Source organism: Primulina tabacum, chromosome 5, assembly GCF_025594145.1.
Source record: "Primulina tabacum isolate GXHZ01 chromosome 5, ASM2559414v2, whole genome shotgun sequence".
Taxonomy (NCBI): domain Eukaryota; kingdom Viridiplantae; phylum Streptophyta; class Magnoliopsida; order Lamiales; family Gesneriaceae; genus Primulina; species Primulina tabacum.
In genome coordinates, this window is record NC_134554.1 from 41,835,157 (window position 1) to 41,860,406 (window position 25,250).

Here is a 25,250-nt window from a genome sequence, read left to right on the forward strand (position 1 = left end):
ATATTGAACATTTTAGCTCAGGGTATATATTATATCAAAATAAAAATCTGATATTAAGTATTTTACTATCCACAAATTAAGTCATTGAGTTATTTTCTTGATGATTTTTGGATAGTTCATATATCAAAATAAATTAACCCCTCATTTTGATTTCCAACCTTTGAAAATTCTAGGTAACTTTTAAAAGGAGTAAATTATAATTTTGGTCCTATAACTAGTTTTGTTGGAACATTTAAGCTTTGCTGATGTACTCGCATTAAGAAATTAATTAAAAAATATTGAAATTCAGCACACCGAAAAATTCAGTAGTCGATAATTTCAGTAGACCACTTGCATATTTATCATAAAATTAACCAAGGTTTACCGAACTGAACAGACAACCATCATTGGCTGATCATTCACTACTGAATTAGGTCAATGGTCATTTATGATATCATATTTGCTAACTTATTTAATGAAGTATGATTTCAACAATTCAAATATTCAGAGAACGTTCAGTAAGCTATTTATGGAAGTTATTGCAACCATTTTCTTGTCATTTTCATAAGCATTAATTGGTGATTTCTATTTTTGGATCATGAAAAATGACACATGACAAGTATGATTGCATTTATGACTTTGGTAAGAATAATTTTTAGCCATTCAGATTCGAAAGTCAAAGATCATCAATAAAATGGTGACTCCTAGTTCAGTAAAAAAGGACACATACTTATGCGATCTATCTTTATCTATTGATTTATAGTTCTACTGAAAATATTCTAAGCACACATTCAAATTTTATCAGATATTTTGGAGATAATCTTTTGTTGTTTCGACTCACCATTCTCATTATAGCTATCCATGCCTATCTCATTATTTGAGTGAGTTATTGTAACTGACAGAAAGAGTCTTTCTGATCAAAAGGGTGTTTAAAATCTTGAGTAGTTGATACTAAGAGTTTCAGTAGTTAGTGTTTAAGTCCTACTGAAGTGAGTATTTACAGAAGCTATAAACATCAAAGCTTTTTAGTGAATAACTTCTGAAAACAGAAGAAATGGAGACATAGAAGGATTTTAGCCTTCGAACTTCTAGAAATAATTATATTTTTTACTTACCGCACTATTGTTTTTGTACCTGTTATGTCTCGGTAGACTCATTTCACATTGCACATCAATTGTCTGCTGAACTTTGACGATCAATATCAGAATTCTGCTGTTAACACTAATAGAGTCATCTAAAATTCAGAGGAGATGAAAATTGTAAGATGTTTATTTATTCCTTTAAGCACTTTCATTGATCCTAACAAGTGACATCAGATATGGCTCTCTTTGCCTCTGAACCCATATATACATCGACAAAATCTTTCAGCAAGATCCTTATGTTTTCAAAGGAAGAATTTGACAACTAAAAGATCACAATGCAGGCTCATCTAACTACCCAAGACGACGACATATGGTACGTAATTACTGATGGACCAAACAAAATCATGAAGGAAAATACCACAATAGCCATTACTGATGAAGCACCTCAGATGATATAAAAGCCATAATCAAAATGGACGTATGACGAAAAAAAGAAGGAACATCTAGATAACGTGGCGAATGACATATTATACAAAACCCTTGATAAAAACACATTTAGTGAGATCAAAATGTGTACATTGCAAAGGAGATTTGGGAAATTTTGATTTTGCTATGTGAGAGAAATGATCAGACAAATAAGAATAAACACATAGTATCCATTCAAAAATTTGAGAACATCAATATTAAGTTCACAGAATCTTTGAATGAATTTGATGAGAGATTCAGTAGAATCATTATCAAGTTGGCAGCTCTTGGAAAAGAGTACACCAACAGGGAAGTAGCATTGAAAGTTATGAGAGCTCTTCCAAAAAAATGAGACATAAATGCGGTTGCCATGAGGGAATCAAAAGATATAAAAAAAAGTTGGAGTTGCATCACTTGTTTGATGACTTCAAGGCATAAAAGTTTGAATTGGAAACGAGAAGTAGAGAGGAGCCTACTTTTAATCACCCAACCAAAGCTCTTGTTGTCACCACTGCTGAACATGTCTAGAAAAAGACTTATGAACAACTGTGCCATGATGCTATGTCATTGTTTGTTAAGAAATTTTCCAAGTTCATGAAGAAAAACCACATGATATTTCAGAACTCTAATAAGAATTATAAGGAGTCACCATCTGATGACATGAAATGTTTTAAATGTGGGAAGACCGATCATTTCATTTCTTACTGCCCTAAGCCAAAGAAAGATGATTATAGGAAGAAATGACACAAAAAAATGACAAGAAGTCTCGCAAATACCGTAAGGATATGGTTGCTGAAGATAGTAAAAGCAATAGTGAAAATTCAAGTTCTGAGTCCTCTGACACAAAGAGCCAATATAGTGATAGTGATACTTAAGGAGTTCAGTGTTCCATGGTCGATAATGATCTGAACATGACTAATGATGAGGTATTTGACTTTGACTCAGATGAATTTACAATAGCTTATTTAATTAAAACATTACATGATATGGTTGAGGAGTATTCAAAGCTTTCTTAATGATTCGAGGAAGTCAAAGCTGAAAACCAAAGCTTAACCAATCATATCAATAAGTCCATTTGTTCACGAATGGATAGTTGTAACGATCTCAAAGCTGAAGTGATTAAGTTAAAGAATGAGAATAAAAGAGCGATTTATGATTAATAGTCGCTACTAATAAAAAATCAGAAGTTGTCCTTACTAGTAAATACATGGAATGAGTCTTTTGTTTTATTAGAAAATATGCAAGAGCTACGAAAGAAATCCAAAGAAAGAAATGATCTTAGATTTATTAGAAATAAAATCACTTCTGAAACCACTACTCAGTCGTAGCTGAATATGTGCAAAGAGAAATATATTTATTTTGTTAAGTTCATTGCTATATATGAACACAATGAACCTAACATTCAAGTTGAAAAATCTATAAATTAGATAAAAAGGGTAGGCATTTTGGATTCAGTTATGTTTAGCTTGAGAGGAAAGCTTATTCGAATACTATATCCATTAGAGGGTCAATTTCAGTAGAGCACACCTCAACGAAGGCCAGACTACCTATACCAAAACAACAGACCTGTTCAGCAGAGATATAAATTAGAAGAGAAGAACATCGGCGAAAGACAACATGGTAGAATAAATTTTCATTTTAGATATATCCCCTTACACAAAACCCAAGGTTATCCGAAGTACAAGACATTTTTTGGGTAGTAAAAATGTAGTTACCGATCATGCTCTCGAACCATGTGTACAAATTTCATAAAGCTTTATATAGATTAAAGTAGGAACCAATGGCATGATATGACACACTATATCAATTTCTAAATGATCATGAATTTATTAATGGGTCAGTAGACCAGAAATTATTTAATTCACTAAAAATGATCATATCTTACTCTTACAAATTTATGAAAATGACATTATTTTTGGATCTATTGACTCAAATTAATGCAAGAAATCTAACAAGTTAATGTAGGATAAATCTGAAATGAGCACGATCGGAGATCTAGAATTATTCCTAAGCCAAAAAATCAGACAGATGGAATCTGGAATATTCATTAATCAAATAAAATACACCAGGGGAGATGCTGAAAATGTTCGGAATAAAAATATGTTCTTTAGTAGTGACTCATATGAGTTCATCTACTAACTTGATAAAGGCGAAGTGATGCAAACGTGGTTGATCAAGCACCAAAGAAAGGATGGGAGTCGTTGGAGTTGCCCGAAGGACCTATAACGAGAGGACGAAGTAAGAAGTTTAAAGATGCACTTCAAGGACTCATGATGAGCTATCAAGGAAGTCCTACAAGTTGGATGTCTAAATTAGAGGAGGTTGGGAATCATGGGAATAATATTGGAGGTTTTTGGAATGTTATTCAAGTGCAATTGCCGAAGGTGGAGCGCACCCGCGCCAGTTCAGGGACTGCACCCGCGGTCCATGATAATCAAATTTAAGAGAATATTGCCGAAGCTATACCGCACCCGCGGTCAGAAGGCGAGCGCACCCGCGGAAGGAGAGCGCACCCGCGGAAGGAGAGCGCACCCGCGCTCTTACAATGACCGCACCCGCGGTCCTTTTATTCGAACTTAGCCGAAGCCACACCGCACCCGCGGTCCAGTATGCAGCGCACCCGCGGTCTATTGTCAACTTCCGTGTCAAAGTTGCTAATTATCTTCTTTAATGCTTTCTACACTACTTTTTATGGGTTTTATTAATTATATAATGCATTGTAATGACCAAAAACAGGATATTAAAAGATTGATATCAAATACATTGAGTTCTCTCAATTTTCAAAGCTTTTTAGCTTTGTTCTTCACAAGAAGAAAACCAAATCAAACTTATCAAAGATTTTCATCTTTGTGGCGTTTGTCGATTGTTCTTCGCACGGATTGTCAAAACAAGTTCTTTGAAGGTTCGTTTGAAATTCAATTGTTTTATCGTTGATATTTGTTGCTAAGTTATAATCTCTTAGGGGTGAATATCACAAAATCGTTAATTGTTTCAAAAGATCGGGACAACATAATCATTCCTTGTTTGTTATTGAATTGAGGGTGCGATTTATATATTCGTGCTTGCCTTTCATTCGTACGAGGATTCGTATCATTTGGTATCAGAGCTTTGGCTCATTGATTCAAGTAAGTATCGTTGTTGTTATTTTTCAGATCTGTCTCAAATTTCATTCTGTTTTCAGATCTGTGGTATCCTTTTGTTTCTATTGTCATATCTACCTAAAACAAAAACAAAAATTTGTTTTGTTTCAAGTTTTGTGTTATCCTTTGTTCTATTTTAAGATCTGCGTTATTTCTATCATCTTTTGATAATCCAGAATTCCCGAAAAATTTGTTCTGTGTTATTCTGTCGTTCTTGTTTTTGTGCAATCCATGTGAAACAGTTGCAATTGTTCACAAGTTGAATCTTGTTAGTTTGATAAAAAAATAATAATATATATATAAAGATTGAGCACACCTTTGAGAGAACTATCAAATTCTAGTGAAAAAAAAACATTTGAGTGCGAGTGTTATTTCTTTGGAGTGATCGTGAGAATTTGGGTGAGGAAAATCTTTTATTTCTACTAACATTTTATTGCAGGTACAAAATCTGAAATTAAAATGGAGAGGGAAGTAGGAGAGAGTTCGAACCAAGGGTTATCTAAGGTTCAAATGGAGGCGTTATTTGGGCATTTTAGTAGAATGTTGAGGGCCGAGTTGGATCCTTTAAATGAGAGGTTGGATAGGCTTGAAGTTAGTACGAGTGAAAATAAATCTAAGCCTAAAGGTTTGGGTAGAGTGGATGAAGAAGAGAATGATTATGATTTGGAAGGAGAAGAGGATAGCCAAAACGAGAATTGGGGTAGAAGCGGAAGAGGTAGAGGATTTGGTAGGGGAAGAAGAGAAGCCTTACGTGGTAGGTACGATGATGGGAATAAGGAAGATAATAACATAGGCAGCATTAAGATGAAAATTCCGTCGTTCCATGGTAAGTCGGATCCAGAGGCTTATTTAGAATGAGAAAAGCGAGTTGAATTTGTGTTTGATTGTCACCATTATTCCGAACAAAAGAAGGTTAGGTTGGCCGTGGTTGAATTTGTTGATTATGCACTAATTTGGTGGGATCAATTAGTGACCACTAAGAGAAGATGCAATGAGAGGCCTATAGAAACTTGGGCGGAGATGAAAAGCGTAATGAGGAAGAGGTTTGTACCAAATCACTACTATAGAGAAATGTTTAAGAAGTTACAAACTTTGAGACAAGGTGTGAAGAGTGTTGAGGACTACTATAAAGAATTGGAAGTAGTCATGATTAGAGCAAACATAGATGAGGATAGTGAGGCTACTATGGCTCGTTTTCTGTGTGGTTTGAACAGGAAAATTCAAGACCAAGTGGAGCTTAGACATTACTTGGATCTAGATGAAATGGTGCAAATGGCGATAAAAGTGGAGCAACAACTCAAGAGGAGAGGAGTTGGTCGTACCACACAAACTGGGAATACATCAACACCTTGGCGTTCCAACGTTGTTAAACGTGAAGAAAGCAAGGTAGCGGTCAAGCCCAAAGTTGACATTAAACAGGAGGCGCCTAAGCAGGGAATGCAAGGTAAACCTGAAACTTCTATTAATCGTTCTAGAGATATTAAATGTTTTAGGTGTCAAGGAATTGGACATATTGCTAGCCAGTGTCCCAATAAAAGGGTGATGGTGTTGAATAATTATGGGGAGTATGAATCTCATAGTGAGGGAGATGATGGAGAGGATGAAGATGAGATGCCTGCATTAGAGGATCCTGATGAGGGATATGAAGCGGTTGTGGGTGAGGCATTAGTGACTAGGCGTATCATGAGTGCCCAAGTCAAAGAAGAGGAGACGAATCAGCGGGAAAACTTGTTCCATACTAGATGTTTTGTCAGTGGCAAAGTTTGCAACGTTATTATAGATGGAGGAAGTTGTACCAATGTTGCTAGTCTTGAGATGGTTGAAAAATTGAGCTTGCCTACTTTGAAACATCCTCAACCATATAGGCTACAGTGGTTGAACGACTGTGCTGAAGTGAAGGTGAACAAACAAGTTTTGGTTGCATTTTCGATTGGGAAGTATGTTGATGAGGTATTGTGTGATGTGGTACTAATACATGCTTGTCATATTTTGTTAGGAAGACCATGGCAATATGATAGGCAAGTGACACATGATGGGTTTAGAAATAAATATTCTTTTGTACTCAAGAAAGAACCCATTGTTTTACTTCCTTTGTCCCCAAAACAAGTGTTGGAGGACCAATTAAAAAAAAAGAAGAGAGATGAGGCCGAAAGAAAGAGTGAATTAAAAAGTGAGATGGCCTTTGAAAAGAAAAATGAAATGGCTAAAAACAAAAGTGATAAAAAAATTGAGATAGCCAAACAAAAGATAAATGAGGAAAAAGAAAATGAGAGGAAAGAGACCAAAAAGAAAATATATATGGTCCAAAAGAGTGACATGAAACAATTGTTGCACACACATGATACACTTGTGTTGATTCTTTACAAAGAGATTCTCTTTAACACAAGTGATATAGCCGGAAATCTTCCGAGCATTGTTGTTTCCCTTTTGCAGGAGTTTGATGATATATTTCCGGAGGAGCTACCTCAAGGAATACCACCATTGAGGGGGATTGAGCACCAAATTGATTTTGTGCCCGGAAGTGCATTACCAAATCGTCCAGCGTATAGAAGCAATCCGGAGGAGACCAAGGAGCTTCAACGGCAGGGGATACAAGTGGATGAGGACAAGGTAAGTGCTATTCGAGATTGGCCAACGCCTGCTTCTGTTGGTCAAGTTTGAAGCTTTCATGGTCTTGCAAGCTTCTATAGGAGGTTTGTAAAAGATTTCAGCACACTGGCGGCACCGATGACGGCGGTGATTAAGAAGAACGTTCCATTCCATTGGGGCGAAGAGCAAGAGAAGTCTTTTAATATTATTAAACAAAAGTTAATTAATGCGCCTTTACTTGTTTTGCCTGATTTTTCTAATACTTTTGAAATTGAATGTGATGCTTCAGGTGTAGGTATTGGTGGTGTTTTGATGCAAGGAGGACGACCAGTGGCGTATTTTAGTGAGAAACTCAATGGAGCAGCGCTGAACTATCCAACGTATGACAAGGAGTTGTACGCGCTTGTGAGGACTTTGGAGGTGTGGCAACACTACTTGAAGCCTAAAGAGTTTGTTATTCACACGGATCATGAGTCTCTTAAGTACCTTAAGGGGCAGCAGAAGTTGAACAAGCGGCATGCCAAGTGGGTTGCATTCATAGGTACATTTCCCTACATCATCAAGTACAAACAAGGTAAGGAAAATGTAGTGGCTGACGCATTATCACGGAGGTATGTACTAATCTCTACTTTGGAGTCTAAAGTTTTGGGGTTTGAGCATGTGAAGGAATTATATGTGTTAAATGAGGATTTTAAGAATGTATTTGAAACATGTATGCATGGTCCACATGACAAATTTTATTTGCATCATGGTTTCTTGTTTAAAGAAGATAGGTTGTGCGTCCCTAGATCATCCATTCGTGAATTACTTGTTAGGGAGGCACATGGAGGTGGCTTAATGGGGTATTTTGGTGTGGCTAAAACTTTAAGTGCATTGCATGAACATTTCTATTGGCCACACATGAAACGTGACGTTGAGCGTGTTTGTGATAAGTGCATTACTTGTAGACAAGCTAAATCTAAAACACAACCACATGGCTTGTATACTCCACTTCCCGTCCCTAGTGAACCTTGGGTTGATATTTCTATGGACTTTGTTTTGGGGTTGCCTAGGACAAAGAAGGGGAGGGATTCTATATTTGTTGTTGTGGATAGATTTTCTAAGATGGCTCATTTTATTGCTTGTCACAAAAGTGATGATGCATCTCCTCACATTGCGGATCTATTCTTTAGAGAAGTCGTTAGGTTGCATGGCATGCCTAGGACTATTGTTTCGGACCGTGATGTTAAATTCTTGAGTTATTTTTGGAAAACGTTATGGGCTAAACTTGGCACAAAATTGTTGTTTTCTACTACTTGTCATCCTCAAACGGATGGGCAAACTGAAGTTGTCAATAGAACTTTAGGAACACTTTTGCGTGCTATTCTTAAAAAGAACTTAAAGAATTGGGAGGATTGTTTACCATTTGTTGAGTTTGCTTATAATCGTAGTGTGCATTCTACTACGAATTATTCACCATTTGAAATTGTATATGGTTTTAATCCTTTGACTCCGTTGGATTTGATGTCTTTACCTGTGAGTGAAAGGTTGAATATGGATGGCAAGAAGAAAGCTGAATTCGTTAGAAGTTTGCATGAGAAGGTCAAGGATAACATCGAGAAGAAGAATTTACAATACACTAAGCAAGCCAACAAGGGAAGGAAAAAGATGGTTTTTGAAAAGGGAGATTGGGTGTGGTTGCACTTAAGGAAGGAAAGATTTCCAGAAAAGCGACGTTCAAAACTCTTACCTAGGGGTGATGGACCATTTCAAGTACTTGAAAAGATCAACGACAATGCCTACAAATTAGACCTACCAGGTGAGTATAATGTCAGTTCTACTTTTAATGTTAGTGATCTTTCGTTGTTTGATATAGGAGATGATCAAGATTTGAGGACAAATCCTTATCAAGAAGGGGAGAATGATGCAAACGTGGTTGATCAAGCACCAAAGAAAGGATGGGAGTCGTTGGAGTTGCCCGAAGGACCTATAACGAGAGGACGAAGTAAGAAGTTTAAAGATGCACTTCAAGGACTCATGATGAGCTATCAAGGAAGTCCTACAAGTTGGATGTCTAAATTAGAGGAGGTTGGGAATCATGGGAATAATATTGGAGGTTTTTGGAATGTTATTCAAGTGCAATTGCCGAAGGTGGAGCGCACCCGCGCCAGTTCAGGGACTGCACCCGCGGTCCATGATAATCAAATTTAAGAGAATATTGCCGAAGCTATACCGCACCCGCGGTCAGAAGGCGAGCGCACCCGCGGAAGGAGAGCGCACCCGCGCTCCTACAATGACCGCACCCGCGGTCCTTTTATTCGAACTTAGCCGAAGCCACACCGCACCCGCGGTCCAGTATGCAGCGCACCCGCGGTCTATTGTCAACTTCCGTGTCAAAGTTGCTAGTTATCTTCTTTAATGCTTTCTACACTACTTTTTATGGGTTTTATTAATTATATAATGCATTGTAATGACCAAAAACAGGATATTAAAAGATTGATATCAAATACATTGAGTTCTCTCAATTTTCAAAGCTTTTTAGCTTTGTTCTTCACAAGAAGAAAACCAAATCAAACTTATCAAAGATTTTCATCTTTGTAGCGTTTGTCGATTGTTCTTCGCACGGATTGTCAAAACAAGTTCTTTGAAGGTTCGTTTGAAATTCAATTGTTTTATCGTTGATATTTGTTGCTAAGTTATAATCGCTTAGAGGTGAATATCACAAAATCGTTACTTGTTTCAAAAGATCGGGACAACATAATCGTTCCTTGTTTGTTATTGAATTGAGGGTGCGATTTATATATTCGTGCTTGCCTTTCATTCGTACGAGGATTCGCGTATCACGAAGGGTGAATTTTGGAAGAGGTAACTCTCTATCGAGGTATTAATGGATCTTTTTTTTTTATTTAACCTCCGGTAGACCAGATATAATGTTTTTCTTTTGTATTTGTGTTAAATTTCAATCTAATCCCAAGAAATCTCATTTTATTGCTATTAAAAATGTACTGAAATATTTGAAAGGGACACATAATATTGGATTGTGGTATCCAAAAGATTCCACGTTTAATTTAATTGGATATTCATATGCCGAATATGCACGGTGAAAATTAGACATTAAGAATAATAGTGGTCCATACCAATTTTTTGGTGATCGACTGTTATCATGGTTCAGTAAGAAGCAGATTTATATTGATAAATCAACAGCAGAAGCTGAATATTTGGTTGCTGGAAGTTGCTGCACTCGGTTGTTATGAATTCAACATCAAATACGTGATAATGGAATCCGGGCATCTAAATCACTTATTTTCTATGAAAAACAAGTGCAATTTTGATTAGATACAATCTATTGTTACACTTTAGAACTAGGCAATCAATATCAGACATCACTTCATCAAATACCACACCATGAAAAAAGATATCAGATTGGAATATGTGTCTACTGAACAATAGGCTGCTGAAATCTTCACCAAACCCCTACCTAAGGCTATGTTTTCTTATTTCCGAAACATTTTAGGATTAATTGAACTATCTTGAATATCAAATGTTTTTATACATGATCTTAGGAGGTATTATTTCTTTTGATGATCAATATTTTGTTACTGAACATCAATCCACTTATTACAATGATAAACAGAAGGGTCTGTTGAAAAGAAACACGTGTTAAATCTCAGCATCCCTCTATTCAGTAGCCCTTATCATATAATGTAGTTAGTTTGATTTTTGATTTATTAACAATTAAGATAATCATTGGTTGTTGACCTTTAAATTTCTTTAAAATTCTAAAATTCCTTTGTCATCTCCGGTCAATTTTTTAAAATAAATTTGAAAATAACCCCAGACATGCTGACACAGGACACTTTGTCTACTATTTTTGGTTGTACATATACTCTCACTGCCACTAAATTATTTATTTTATTCTCGCAAACCTTTCATATTCTTGATTTCAGCACTCTCTACATTATTTGTTCTCGAGAATTAGTTTGGTTCGAATCTCTTCTATATGAATAAATGGAAGCCTACAGAACGAACACATATCAGGTGAATTTTGAGTCATTTTATGGAATAAAAGAAGCTGCTATGGTGAAAATGTTCATCTTGGGAAGTGTTGGACTCGTCCCTTTCTAAGTCTTCTGATGGTTATCTATGTAGACACCATTCTCGATTTTAATACTCATGCCACCGTTACTACTGATAAACAGATTTTCTAGCCATTATGTGGACAAAAATATTTGTTTGATGAAGCCTTATTTGCTTCCACTCTCTCTCTCACACACTGCCAACTGAGGGGCTTTCAAACTTATCATAGCTATCTCCATCCGTCGTCTCTTAGATGAAGCTAGCTAAAATTTTATATTATCGAATCTGTTATCTTTGTCTCTTTCAAGAAAAAGTAAATGATGATGGAAGACCAGGTGCTGATGGATCTTATCTCCAGGGCGTTGCTAGTGAAGGCTGATTCTTCTGATGCCATCAATAAAGAAAAGTTTTTGGTGATGGATGATGTAATTGCTGAAAGTAAAATCAATTGGTACTCATTTATTTTCAATGTCTTGGTGGACATGATCACCAAACACTCTACTGGATTTGTTGTGCAGATCAGCAAGATGCTCAATATTCTTGGAGTATCAGTGTCTACTGCTCAGGACTGGAGCAAGACAGAAATGCTAGATGATGCTAATGTTCTTGCCTAGATTCAAAGGCGTATTGTTTGAGAGATGAATGTTAATATGATAACAGTAGTGTAAGGTTATGAATTTGTGTTTTATCAGAATTAAGTGTTGTGTTAAATGTTACAACATTTAAGACAACATCTAGCGGAATATTAAAGTTTGTAACACAAATTGATTTTAAATAACTAGATGGACAAGATTAAATTTGCACAAGTATAAATATTTGCGCGGTGCCTCAGGGCAAAAATTAATCACTATAAAACCAATGAGTTTACACGAAAACAATTTCAATATTGATTATGACTAAAATCAATTTCCTCAACACGTTGAGAAACTAAACTGTTTTCTAAAACAACTAATAAAATTAAAACATAAACAAGAAACCAAAATGTGATGCCAAAAGCTTGGAGCAACGAAACAATCTTCGGCCAACACTTGCACTCATGTTGTCTGAAATGTCTCCAACAATCCTGGCAGCATGAGCAACAACATTGTAAGGTCTAAAATTAAGACGACGTAATTCAACTGCATGCAAATCTAGGGAATATGAAAAATGAGTAATTAATTGATTTAATTGCTTATTGATTATGTGACATGCACGAATATATGTAAATATGATTTAATTGTCATTATGCATAAAACTATATTTTTAAGGGATATTCAAGTTATGATCGAGGAACGGAGACCGAGGGCTGCAAAACGTAAAATGTTTTTATTAAATAATTATTTTAATTGTTTAAAATATGGTTGATGGTTTTTCATAATTTTGAAAATAAGGGGTTTTGAGATGATTTTATACGCCGGAACGTAAATTTTATCGGTGTTGGTTTTTCATAATTTTGAAAATAAGGGGTTTTGAGATGATTTTATACGCCGGAACGTAAATTTTATCGGTGTTGGTTTTTCAACAAAAATACAAACTCTTTGGCAACCCGACTTTTAAATTCAAAAACTTATTTAAAAAACTATTTTAATATTTTAATTAAACACTAATGGGCTAAATGAGCCTAACTAACATGGTTAATGGGCCAAGACTTTGATTAGTGTCTAATTAACTATTTAATGTGTAAAATAAATCCCATAACCTACCATATGCACGCCTCCACCCTAGCAATCAAATTCAGAACTCTTTTTCTCTCCCAAAACACTCCAACACACGACACAATACACACATCAATTTGAAGAAAATTTCGAAAGTTCAAGGAAGTGTCAAGCCAAGATTCTTGCCCCGTTCTTCGCAATCGTCAACGAGAATTCGTGCGTTTAAAATGCAAAGGCACGAATACTTCTTTCTTTCAAAACATCATCACATTATAATATATTTTTATGCATGAAAAGTTTGGAAAACAAGTGACATTTTTGTTTAAATTTCGTTTTTGCACATGACATGAAATTTCAAGTATGATTTTTGATCCAAATTGTGTTGTTTATGTGCATAAAGGGCCTGCCATGATTAGGACATGTTTAGACATTGTTTTACATGAGTTTAGAGTCTTACATTCAAGCAAACCACCATACACGATCATAAACACAAGCTGGTGCATAAGTTGCTGTCATGGTGATCATGGGTTCGGTCTTCAACCAGGGAGGCTTGGCTTGGTCTTGGATTCTGGTCAGGGATAGCTAGGGATGTGGTTGAGTCGGGGGTAGGGTCCTAGCCATGCTAGGATTCGATTTAAGTGGGCTGGGAGGAGTCCTATCCAACAAGGACTCCTACCCAAGAGGTGCGACCAAGGACGCGCGGGTTCAGGGACTTGTGCAGGGATCATGGCTCGGTCTGGGGACTTCGGGCTAGGCTAGGGTGTGACCTTAGGGTCTAAGGTGAGTGCACAACATGCTGGTTCAGGGGCTGGGCACGCTGGTCAGTTCCTAGGAATGAGTCAAGAGTCCTACATCAACTACAATTCTCGGCCGAGTACAAGTGCTGGTTGGGTGCTTTCGGTTCTAGCCTAGGGGTCCTGTCCGTGGGTTCCAAATGCACAGTAGGGTGCCTTAGGGGGTTGGTCAGGGTTTGGTCAGCATGGCTTGAGGGTGGCTTGAGAAAATCGAACCATGGCTCGGGGGCGAACTATATAGGTCAAGTTAGGGTTTCTAATGAACAAACTAATGGAAACACGGCTCACGGGGGTCGAGTCATGGTTCACAAGGGCTAAAATAATGTAAAAAGTCTATGTTTTACATCCTATGAATTTTATATTAAAGTTTGAAATTTTTTGGGATTAAAACGCCTTCAAAACGACTAATTACGAATTAATTAAAAAGTCAAGTTTTTAAGCTAAATAAAATTATGGGAATTTTTAATGTAAGCTTAAATAATTGTTTGGGACATGTTGGAGTCAATGAAGTTAAGAAAACGTCGAAAACGTGAAATTTTACGTCCAGGGGTAAAACGGTCATTTTACACCTAGAAATTAGTAAACGTCATGGCAGTGCCTTAAATGCTGTTTTATATGCTAATATGATTATTTTCAATGATTATGGATGTTTATGAATTTTTATATGTCAATTTACTATTTTTAAATGTTTATGATTTTTGTGATTTAATTACGAGCATTTAAAAGACATGTTGCATGCTTGGTTTAAAGAAAAACGATATGTGATGAAAATTGTAAGGTTTTTATTCACTCCCCTTTCTATTGCATGCTTGGTCAAGATCAGACTTATTCTGTTGACATCAATAGAGGTCACCTAAAAGGTAAAAGCGATGAAAATTGTAAGGTTTTTATTCACTCCCCTTTCTAAAGCACATTCACTTTGTCCTAGTTCAATTTTCATTTATAGTCATGAATATTCTCAAGTTGTAGTTTTAGTGCAGTAAGTAGGTCATTGTTTTCACTTTTAGTCATTTTCACCAAATTGCAGGTGCTAACATGATGCCGAACTTTGATGATCATGTGACGCCTGGTACTGTTGACGTGTATGATATCGCGTTACTACTCTAGAAAAAAATCTAAACGTGAAACCAATTACCAAATTATTTGAGTACTAAACTTCTAATTGAAAGTTTTAGAACTAAAAATGAAAAATTGACTAGTCCTGCGACCAAAATTGTAACAATAACCTCATTTATAATTTCTTCCCAAAACCCTCCATGTTGGCTTATAATCCCTTTTTTCCAAAGACTTTCCCTCTTTAATCAATTGAGGTTTTTGCTTACTTAATGCCAATTTCTTAAGCTCCAAATCACCAAATCTTGGAATTTCACCATATTCTTGAGGCTCTAGCTTAACATAAAAGTTCTCATAAATCCCATCTCCAAATTGCTCAATTCCAAAATGTACGGCATCATCAATATCTCCATTGTGCTTAAAAATATCATAAATTTCAAGAGAATCTGCTATGTGAGTGTTGGGATCATCTAGTGCGTTTTCCCCAAACTAGACTGTATTCTGAATAATTTGGATGATGGCTGGCTTGATTTCGAATTGATTTTCCCGCACAGTCGGTCTCATTATGCTTGGGCGTGTTCCGTTCAGAAAAGGTTGTGCATATTCCAGCATGGGTATGCGCCTTGGCTCCTCGACTCGCCGCTCTTCATTATCTTCATCCTCGTGCTTGTTCATGTTCATTTTGTCTTTGATTCTCTGATGTTGTCTTCTTCTGCTTAAGTTTCATTCTGCAGCTTTATCTATTGCTATGAACTCCGATTCCATGGTAGATCTAGCAATGCAAGTTTGTTTCGATGACCTCCAAGAAACTGCTCCTCCACCAATGCTAAATACATAGCCGCTGGTGGATTTGGAGTCATGGGTATAAGAAATTCAATTTGCATCACAGTATCCTTCAAGTACTGCAGGATACCTTGTGCAATTTATTCCATATTCTGAGGTGTGCTTTAAATATCTAAGCACCCTTTTCAACGCCTTTCAGTGTGCATCACTAGAATTACTTGTAAACCGACTTAACTTGTTAACCGCACAAGCGATGTCAGGTCTAGTACAATTGGTGATGTACAAAAGGCTTCCAATAATTTTGGAGTATTCCAGTTGAGAAACTGGTTCTCCACGATTCTTCGCCAAATGGACATTCACGTCTAAAGGCGTTTTTACTGGGGTAAAGTCATAAGCGTTAAACTTTTTTAACACTGTTTCTACATAATGAGATTGAGATAGGACTATTGCTTCTGGAGTTCTAAAGATTTTAATCCCTAGAATTACATCAGCAATACCCATATCTTTCATATCAAAATGTTTTGTCAACATTTTCTTTGTACCCTTAATCAACTCTTGACTATTCCCATTATTAGCATGTCATCCACATATAGACATACTATCACATAACATTTTCGAGTGCCTTTAATGTAAACACATTTGTCACACTCATTAATCTTAAATCCATTTGACAATACCACCTTGTCAAATTTTTTGTGCCACTGCTTGGGCGCTTGTTTAAGTCTGTATAGTGACTTAATTAAACGACAGACTTTTCTTTCGTGTCCTTTAACTATGAAGCCTTCAGGTTGCTCCATATATATTTCTTGTTCAAGTTCACAATTTAAGAATGCGGTTTTAACATCCATTTGATGTATCTCAAGGTTATGCAAGGATGCAATAGCAATGAGTACACGAATGGATGTTATTCTTGAAACTGGTGAATAGGTGTAGAAGAAATCATGACCTTCTCTTTGTCTATAGCCTTTGGCCACAAGCCTGTCTTTGTATTTTTCAATACTTCCATCAACTCTCATTTTCTTTTTCAATATGCATTTGCATCCTAATGGCTTGGGACCTGGTGGAAGATCCACTAGTTCCCAAGTATGGTTTTGCAAAATAGAATCAATTTCAGAGTTGATGGCTTCTTTCCAATAAAGAGCTACAGGGCTAGCCAGAGCATCTTGTATGTTCTTTGGTTCATTCTCCAACATAAAAGTATGGAAGTCTGGACCAAAAGACTTTGAGATTCTAGCCCTTTTGCTTCTTCTTGGCTCTTGCTCTTTTGAAGAGCCTTCCAATGGTATATCACTTTCATTTAGAGTTGGATCATGTGTAGGTACTTGACCTTCATGCTCCATCTCAAGTTTTCGCTTGCTAGAACCATTTTCTTTCCTTTCTTTATAAGGAAATATATTTTCAAAAAATACTGCATTTCTTGACTCAATTGTCATGCCCGTATTCATTTCTACATTTTCAGATTTGTGCACTATAAACCTATAAGCACTACTATTATGTGCATACCCGATGAATATGCAGTCGACCGTCTTTGGTCCAATTCGCTCTTGTTTAGCCTTTGGTATTTCAATCTTAGCTAGACACCCCCACACTTTGAGGTACTTGTAGGAAGGTTTGTGACCTTTCCACAATTCATAAGGTGACTTGTCATTTTTCTTGTGGGGTATCTTGTTCAGGATGTGATTAGCCGATAGTATTGCTTCCCCCCACAAGTTTTGGGGTAGTCCTGAACTTATTAACATAGCATTCATCATATCTTTCAGAGTTCGATTCTTTCTTTCGGCAATGCCATTCGATTGTGGTGAATAAAGAGCAGTCGTTTCATGAATTATACCCACAGATGTGCAGAATTCATCAAACGGTGTTCCGTATTCGCCCCCTCTATCGCTTCGAACCCTCTTTATTTGTTTGCCTAGTTGATTCTCAACTTCGGTCTTATAACATTTGAATGCTTCAAGAGCTTCATCTTTTGACCTCAAAAGATATACGTAACAGTACCTTGTATTATCATCAATGAATGTCACGTAGTATCTTTTCCCTCCTCTAGTTTGTACAAACTTTAAATCACCAAGATCGGTGTGTATTAGTTCTAGAGGAATTGTACATCTTTCAATCGAGTGGTAAGGCGCTTTGGTCATTTTTGCTTCAACACATATCTCGTATTTTTGTGTTGGATCGACGTTGTGTTTAGAAAATAATTCTCGTTTCATTAAACGTTGCAAGGTATTAAAATTTACGTGTCCTAAACGAACATGCCATAAATGAGAACACTCAAGCAAGTAAATAGAACTTTTGGCTTTATTACTTTCAACAACATTTTGGCATATAGCCATTACATTCAACTTGAAAAGGTTCTCATCGAGATATCCTTTTCCAATAAAATGATCATTCTTGGTCAATACAAACTTGTTAGACTCAAATACTAGTCTAAACCCATGTTTGACCAACAAAGACCCCGACACGAGGTTCTTTCTTATGTCTGGTGCATGAAGTGCATCAACAAGGGTTACTTCCAAACCCGATGTCATCTTCAATACCACATTTCCGGTGCCCACCACCTCAGATGTAGCGGAGTTCTCCATGTATAGTTTTCTCCCGGCCGATGGAGTGTATGTGGAGAACATCCCCTTGTTTGAGCATATGTGTCAAGTTGCTACAGTATCAACCCACCACTCATTGGAGTTTTCAACCAAGTTGTCTTCCAAAATAACTGCAGTCAAATCAAGTTGAGAAAAATCAAATGGTATCGACCTTTCTTGAACTACATTGGCTTGAGGATTTCCTTTCTTTGGCTTCCTACAATCCTTCGCCATGTGATTTGGTTTTCCGCAGTTATAACAAGTTCCTTTGAACTTTTTCTTGTTTGGTGGTTGTTGGCCTTGTTGTGGTTGCTTATCAAACTTTCTCTTCTTCCCTTGAAAACTCGATTCAACAATGTTCACCCTTGCTGCCATTTTACTTGACTTGGCCTCGGTGCTCTTGTTGTCCTCTTCTATTCTCAATCTCAATGAGATCCTCCAATCTCATCTTCTTTCTTTTGTGCTTCAAATAATTCTTAAAATCCTTCCACAATGGAGGGAGTTTCTCTATCATGGCCGCAACTTGGAAAGACTCGCTTAGACTCATTCCTTCCGCATGAATCTCGTGCAAGAGAAGTTATAGTTCTTGCACTTGACTCATCACAGATTTTGAGTCCACCATCTTGAAGTCCAAAAATCTCCCAACAATGAACTTCTTCAAGCCCGCATCCTCCGCCCTGTATTTCTTATCAAGCATTTCCCAAAGTTCTTTGGCGGTCTTGACTTGACAATACACATTGTACAATGCATTATCAAGTCCATTGAGGATGTAGTTCTTGCACAAGATATCACTTTGGTTCCAGGCATCCAAAGCGGCCCTCATGTTGGTATCTGTCTCGTTTTCAGCAACGGTGGGAGGATCCTCCTTCAAGAACCTTGACAAACTCAAGGTTGTGAGATAGAAAAGCATCTTTTGTTGCCATCTTTTGAAATCCGTACCAGAAAACTTTTCTGGTTTCTCTCCTTGTGCAGTGGTTGCATGTGGTGTTGTAGATGTTGATGCCATTGAAATTCTTCTTGCAAATGATCAAAAATCCAAATTCTTCTTAAGATTGTTGTTTGTGGTATTCAAATATGAGAGGAAAGCAAGAAGAAAATAGATGAATGGCTTTGTAGAGGCAAGTGTTGAATACTTTCTCCTTAAGAAAAATTTGCCCCTCACAATGTGCTAGAGGCTTGTGGCAATCTTCTCCCAAGATACAACTACAACTCTTGAATAATGAGCACTCAAATATTCAAGTTCTATCACAAGGAAATGAAGAAACTCTCTCTTGTTGAAGAAGGAAGAAGAAGAAGGTAATATGCTAATGATATGTTGTGTATGTTATATTTGATTTTCAAAATATCAAACATATAATGATTTTCATGTGAAAAGACATGATCTTTCATTCATAGGGATATCCATTGGCCATTGTAACTGATCACAAGTATCAAACAATGCCAAAGGAATGCAAAAATGTCAGAAAAACGCAGAAAAACTCGAAGTGACGCGTCTGTGCGCGCAGGGGCGCACGCCCGCTCGCATGCTGCCGAGCAGCGCTCGGCAGCGCCTGCCGAGAGCGCTCAGAAGGCGCGCGCACACGCACGCAGAAACGCGCGCGGGTGGCAGGCGCGCGCACCTGCGCGCAAATCCGCGCGCAGGTGCGCGCCTGTTACTGTTCATGCGCAATTTTTTTTCTTTCGATTTTTCGTCTCTTACATGTTCTGTCTACTCGTTTGAAGTTCTTTCAATTTAGATGAACTCGTTTCGAGTTTAATTCAGTACAACCGAACTTAATATTCGTTCATTAAGCTTCGTTTTTTTTTTCGAATTTTTTCAATCAAAACATTGATTAATTTGCTTAATTTTCATTCATTAAGCATCACATTTTCCAACAGACTCTACCTACGGCCACTATTTATAGGCCTTCAAATAACTAGCTGAAAGGTCTTCCGTTCATGGCTATTCGTTCCATTTAAGCATCATTATTCCTCCTTCATTGTGCTGTTACAAGTCTATAGAATTGTTTTACCTTCCTTTCCTTTTAATTCTCGAAAATATGGTAGTGGAAAGGCGTGGTTAAATCCAAAAATTATCGTGTGCCAAACCAAGCCTTTAAAAATTCAACAATTACTATGTAGGTAAATGAATACAATTATGGTAGTATGCACAATGTATGAATTTCTAATTCTTGGCTTGGTACAAGGGTGTATGCATAAAATCTACAAGGACTATCAAAATTTATTTCCCTTAAATTCTAAAACTTAAATCAGATAATGACAGCTCTGGTGCTCGATAATGGCAAGGTGTTTGGTGTTCTTTTGGTGTATTTTACTCTACTTTTGGCTTCAATTTATAGGCTGCAATTAACCAGCTGAAAAGTCCTTCATTCATGGCTATTCACTCCATCTAAATATCATTATTCCTCATTCATTATACTGTTACAAGCCTATAGAATTGTTTCACTTTATTTCTTTTTAATTCTCAAAAATATGGTTGTTGAAAGGCGTGGTTAAATACCATTATTCCTCCTTAATTGTGCTGTTACAAGTCTATAGAAATGTTTCACCTTCATTCCCTTTTAATTCTTGAAAATATGGGTGTTGAAAGGCGTGGTTAAATTCAACAATTATCTTGTGTCAAACTAAGCCTTTAAAATTTAAAAATGCAAGGTTTGGATGGTTGTTACGTGGCCGATAGAATGTGGTCAACACCACAATTACTATGAAGGTAAATGAATACAATCATGGTTGTTTGCACAATGTATCCATTTCTAACTCTTGGCTTGGTACAAGGGTGTATGCATAAAGGCTACAATGAACATCATAATTTATTTCCTTCAATTCTAAAACTTAAGATTTGCACTTGTGCTAAAGATATTACGATTCTGGTGCTTGAAGATGGCAGGGTGTTTGGTGTCGTTTTGGTGTGATTTTACTCTACCTTTTGCCATTTGTTTTAAGCTACAAATAACCAGCTGAAAGGTCAATCATTCATGGCTATTCACTCCATTTAAATACCATTACTCCTCATTCATTGTGCTGTTACAATTCTACATAATTGTTTCTAAAACATCTACTACTAAAATACTGCTATTTTTTGCAAGCTAATTTCGAATTGCTCATACACATGCATGCGAATGAAAACAGACCACCATACGTATAAAAATTTATTCAATCAATGAAAGAAAATACTGTAGTTAAATAAAAATATAAATATCAACAAATCCCTAGACTACTGATTTAAAAGAACTTCAATGCAATAAACAGAATCATGTCAAATCCTCAACATGTAAAAAGAAGTGAAACACAAAACTCAATGTATCTGTAGAACCCGTAAATTAGACTACGTATAAATCATGCATAATTCTAGTATTTTAAATTAAAATGATTTTATTGCATGAGTATTTAACTGCTTTTCTTTAAAGTTAATTATTTTATGCAGTAGTTTAAATTTTTATCTTTTCAGTTAATTCAGTGAGGCCGGACTGGAGTTGGAGTTTTGAGATAGAATTTAAGAATTAAGAAATCATTCCAAGAGTTTATTTTAGCTAGCTAATAAGTTGATTTAAGTTAAAAGGAGATTTAAGGAATTATTTAAGTAACTTGAGGTAAGTAGGAAATAAGTTCAATTAGGTTCCATAATTAAGGTGTTAATTCCTTAAATTATTTAAAAGATAGGTAAGGCTCTTAAGGTTTAAAAATTTACTAACTAAACAATATTTTTCCCTCCATTTAATTGTTCAATTTTCGGCCACCCCTTAGTTGAGTAAACAGTTACTTGCCAACTCACCTTTGACCATTTCCTTGTCATCCCTTAGCATGATAATTTTTTCATTTATTAATCACCCTTAATTAATTAATATTAGATCAATATCCCAGCCTTGTTTAGCATGTAGGATTCGGCCACACCCTATCCATTTTCCTCTCCAACAAAGCATTTTGATATCAAACAAATTCAAATTTCAAAAAGAGGTAGACTTGGTCTTGCCATCCCTCTTATATTACAACCCCTTCACCTCACTCTCCTAACCACCATTTCCTCTCCCCCGTCAACGAAATTGAGAGCATTTCAGAGTTTTAAATCGTGAGCCTCATAGCTAATAACAAGAGGAAAAATCGAGTAGCAAGCAAGAAAGAAAACGCTCCGTCTCCTCCGCGTCGCGTCGTTGCGTTTCGTTCGTTTTCTTTTCAAAACGAAACAAGGCATGTATATGTTCTTTGCTCTTCAATAAAGTTGTATTATGATTTTTAAACACTACATGATCATGATCTTTCATCCAAAACCGAAATACATGACAAAACATTTCGAAATCCAAGATGCAGATTTTCGGCCCTTCCTTGTGCTACTCACGGTTTACTTGTTTTTGGTGTTTCAGGTGGATGGCTCATGTCCAGGATCCCTAAGCTGCATTTAGACATGTACTAGGACATGTTAGGAACACATTTGTCCATTGGTTCTAGCCCCATACCCACTGGAATCAAGAAATGACAGCAACTTCCCCATGAGTGTCATATTGTGTTTGATTTTCTGTCATGTTGCTGTCAAGGGGAAGTGTCTGATCTTGGCTGCCCTAGGGGCCTATAGCCATGGTTAGAACACCTCCCTATCATGTCTAAGACGTGACCAAGTCGCCCTTTTGAGTCTTGGTCCATGGTTGCATCGGTTTTTAAATCGAAACACAAGGACAGCCCCTTCCCTTTTTGGCCCTTCTCATTTTACAGCAAGTGTGTTTCGGGTTTTGTGGAATGGTGTGGATCTTGGTTGGCCTATGGCCCTTAGCCACGGTTCACACCCTACCTCTGGATGTCTAGATCATGCCATGGTCAACCAAATGGCCACTGGAATGGTCCATGACAGCAAGAACCACGGCAACATCCCACGCGCAGAATTAGTGCTCGGTTGGGACGTATGGTTTGGTTTCTGGTGTGATTCGAATTTTGGCTGGCCTAGGGCCCTTAGCCATGGTTCAAATCATTCCTTATGATGTTGGTAAAAGGTTTTGGTCGGTGGTTCAAGCCCCAATGCCCATTAGCCTCGCAAACAACGCAAGGAAACCAAAGCACAGCTGCTGTATTTTTGTGACAGCAACTTGCTGCTTCGGTTCAGTGGCTCGTTTGAGTTCTTGGTTGGCTTTTAGCCTATGGCCTTGGACTAGACAGTGCCTCATCAAGTTGGGAAGGTCATGTTTTTGGCCGTTCGTTATTCGAATCATTTTTGAGGGCGTACGAGAAATTACGGCTCGTAAAGAGCGTTTCATGTTTTGGCCTCCATTCACCAAAATTTCGGCCCTTATAATTTTTGGAGCATTACTTCATCATTTTAAGTGTATTTTAATCATGACTAAATGAGGATTCGGTGTTGGTTCGAGTTGGCACGGAGTCATGATTAAATATGAGGTCGTTGGGTGTAATTGTCTCGTTTTTGGATTCAATTACAAAGTTTGGTCAAGAAAACCATTTGCATATTTTTCATGATAAATTTAGGTCGCAGCGAGCCTGGGAACGATCCAATCCATGTGGTAAAATAATACAGGATATTTCATTATGCCATTTAATTATATTACGTGCATAAAAATATAAAATATTCATTTTTGAGATTTATGCGATATTGCTTGTGGCCATTTCACTATCATGGGAGCTTTGTATTATCCGGTCGCCAGTTACCAGTCAGTTCAGTTCAGTTCCACCCAGTATACTGTGGCATTAGTCTTATCAGACGTTCATTATTTCACCCGGTCGCCAGTTACCGGTCAGTTCAGTTCAGTTCAGTGCAGGGGCCACTTGCGTAGACCATAATCTCAACAGAAAATTATTACATGTTATTTCATTACAGGGCTCCAAGGAGCAAACATTTTCACTATGATTTTCAGTCAGTTATGCACGTATTATAATTAATCATGACACGATATTTTACGTTATGCCTCATGACATAATATTTTTACTCTCATGCAAATTTTACTATATTATTTACTCGTTATTTACGATATATGCATGCTGAGTCTTTAGGCTCACTAGACTTGATTGTTGTAGGTGCTGATGATGTCGGGGCCGAGGGCGGGGACCAGTGAGCTAGCTTGGGTCGGCAGTAGTGGAACCCGAGGACCTCATTTACAGCATTTACCATTTTTTTATGCTCAAACATTTTATCTGTTGTTGCATTACTTTAAATAATTTCTTCCGCTGCAATTTTGAACATTAAACTTGATTTATCAGTTTATTTTGTGAATGAGGCATCTTAATTATTTTAAAAAGAAAATTTTAAATTTTTTCACAAATTTTCAAACATGAATTTTCGGGCCATTATAGTATCATCACTGACTCATAACATAAAGTGCGAAAATATACAAGATCCTCGCGTCATCGTGAGCACCCCCAGCTCCGCCTACTCAGTTTTCAGCGCCTCCAGTCTCAACTCATCGAGGTCACCTGCATCATTCACACCTAAAGAGTCTAAAGACTCAACACACCTGAATTATTATAACAAGTACATATACATAACATGCAACAGTGAAAAGTACTGTAATTAACATACATTTCATGATCTTAAAAGCATGAACTTAAACATACCATGTCAAAGTATAATGTGTCCATGACATATCTCATTATATCAACATATGCGTGTTCATTTTCTTTAATTGAATTTAGATCATTAGTTGTGACTTTCGTATCAGCGTTAATCGATAGATACATCTACGTAAAACTGTCGTACCCGACGACGGGGACATCAGCGACAGTATTACCCATCTCCTGAGCCTTGGCCTTACATGTTCTTATTCGTATTCGTATTAGTCACAACCAACTCTCATCCTTCAAAACATATCATCATATTCATCACTTATAAAAATCATGCATATATGTAAATTTCCTTAAAATCAAGCATGCAACGTATTTTTAGTATTTCCATAAAAATTCATGTTCATATTAACATATACGTTTTAAACATGCAATTTTGGTGATCAGTGCGTTGCCAGGACTACGAACTCGACTCAGGTGCAAAATGACCATTTTGCCCCTGAAAACACCTAATTTACCATTTTACCAATGGACTTTAAAATTTCGACCCGAAGCCAACCGAACTCCTTAAAACACCTCAAAACATATTATAATAATGTCTTGG

At 36.9% G+C, this 25,250-nt stretch overlaps 1 long non-coding RNA gene across 1 annotated transcript in view; it reads left to right on the forward strand.

Moving 5' to 3' along the window:
• Positions 1–15,029: 15,029 nt before the first annotated feature.
• Positions 15,030–25,250, forward strand: part of LOC142547750 (uncharacterized) — a 61,420-nt gene continuing 51,199 nt past the window's right edge. Inside the window, exon 1 of the long non-coding RNA XR_012820727.1 lies at positions 15,030–15,121. This is a non-coding gene — a long non-coding RNA (uncharacterized LOC142547750). The remainder of the gene's footprint in view (positions 15,122–25,250) is intronic.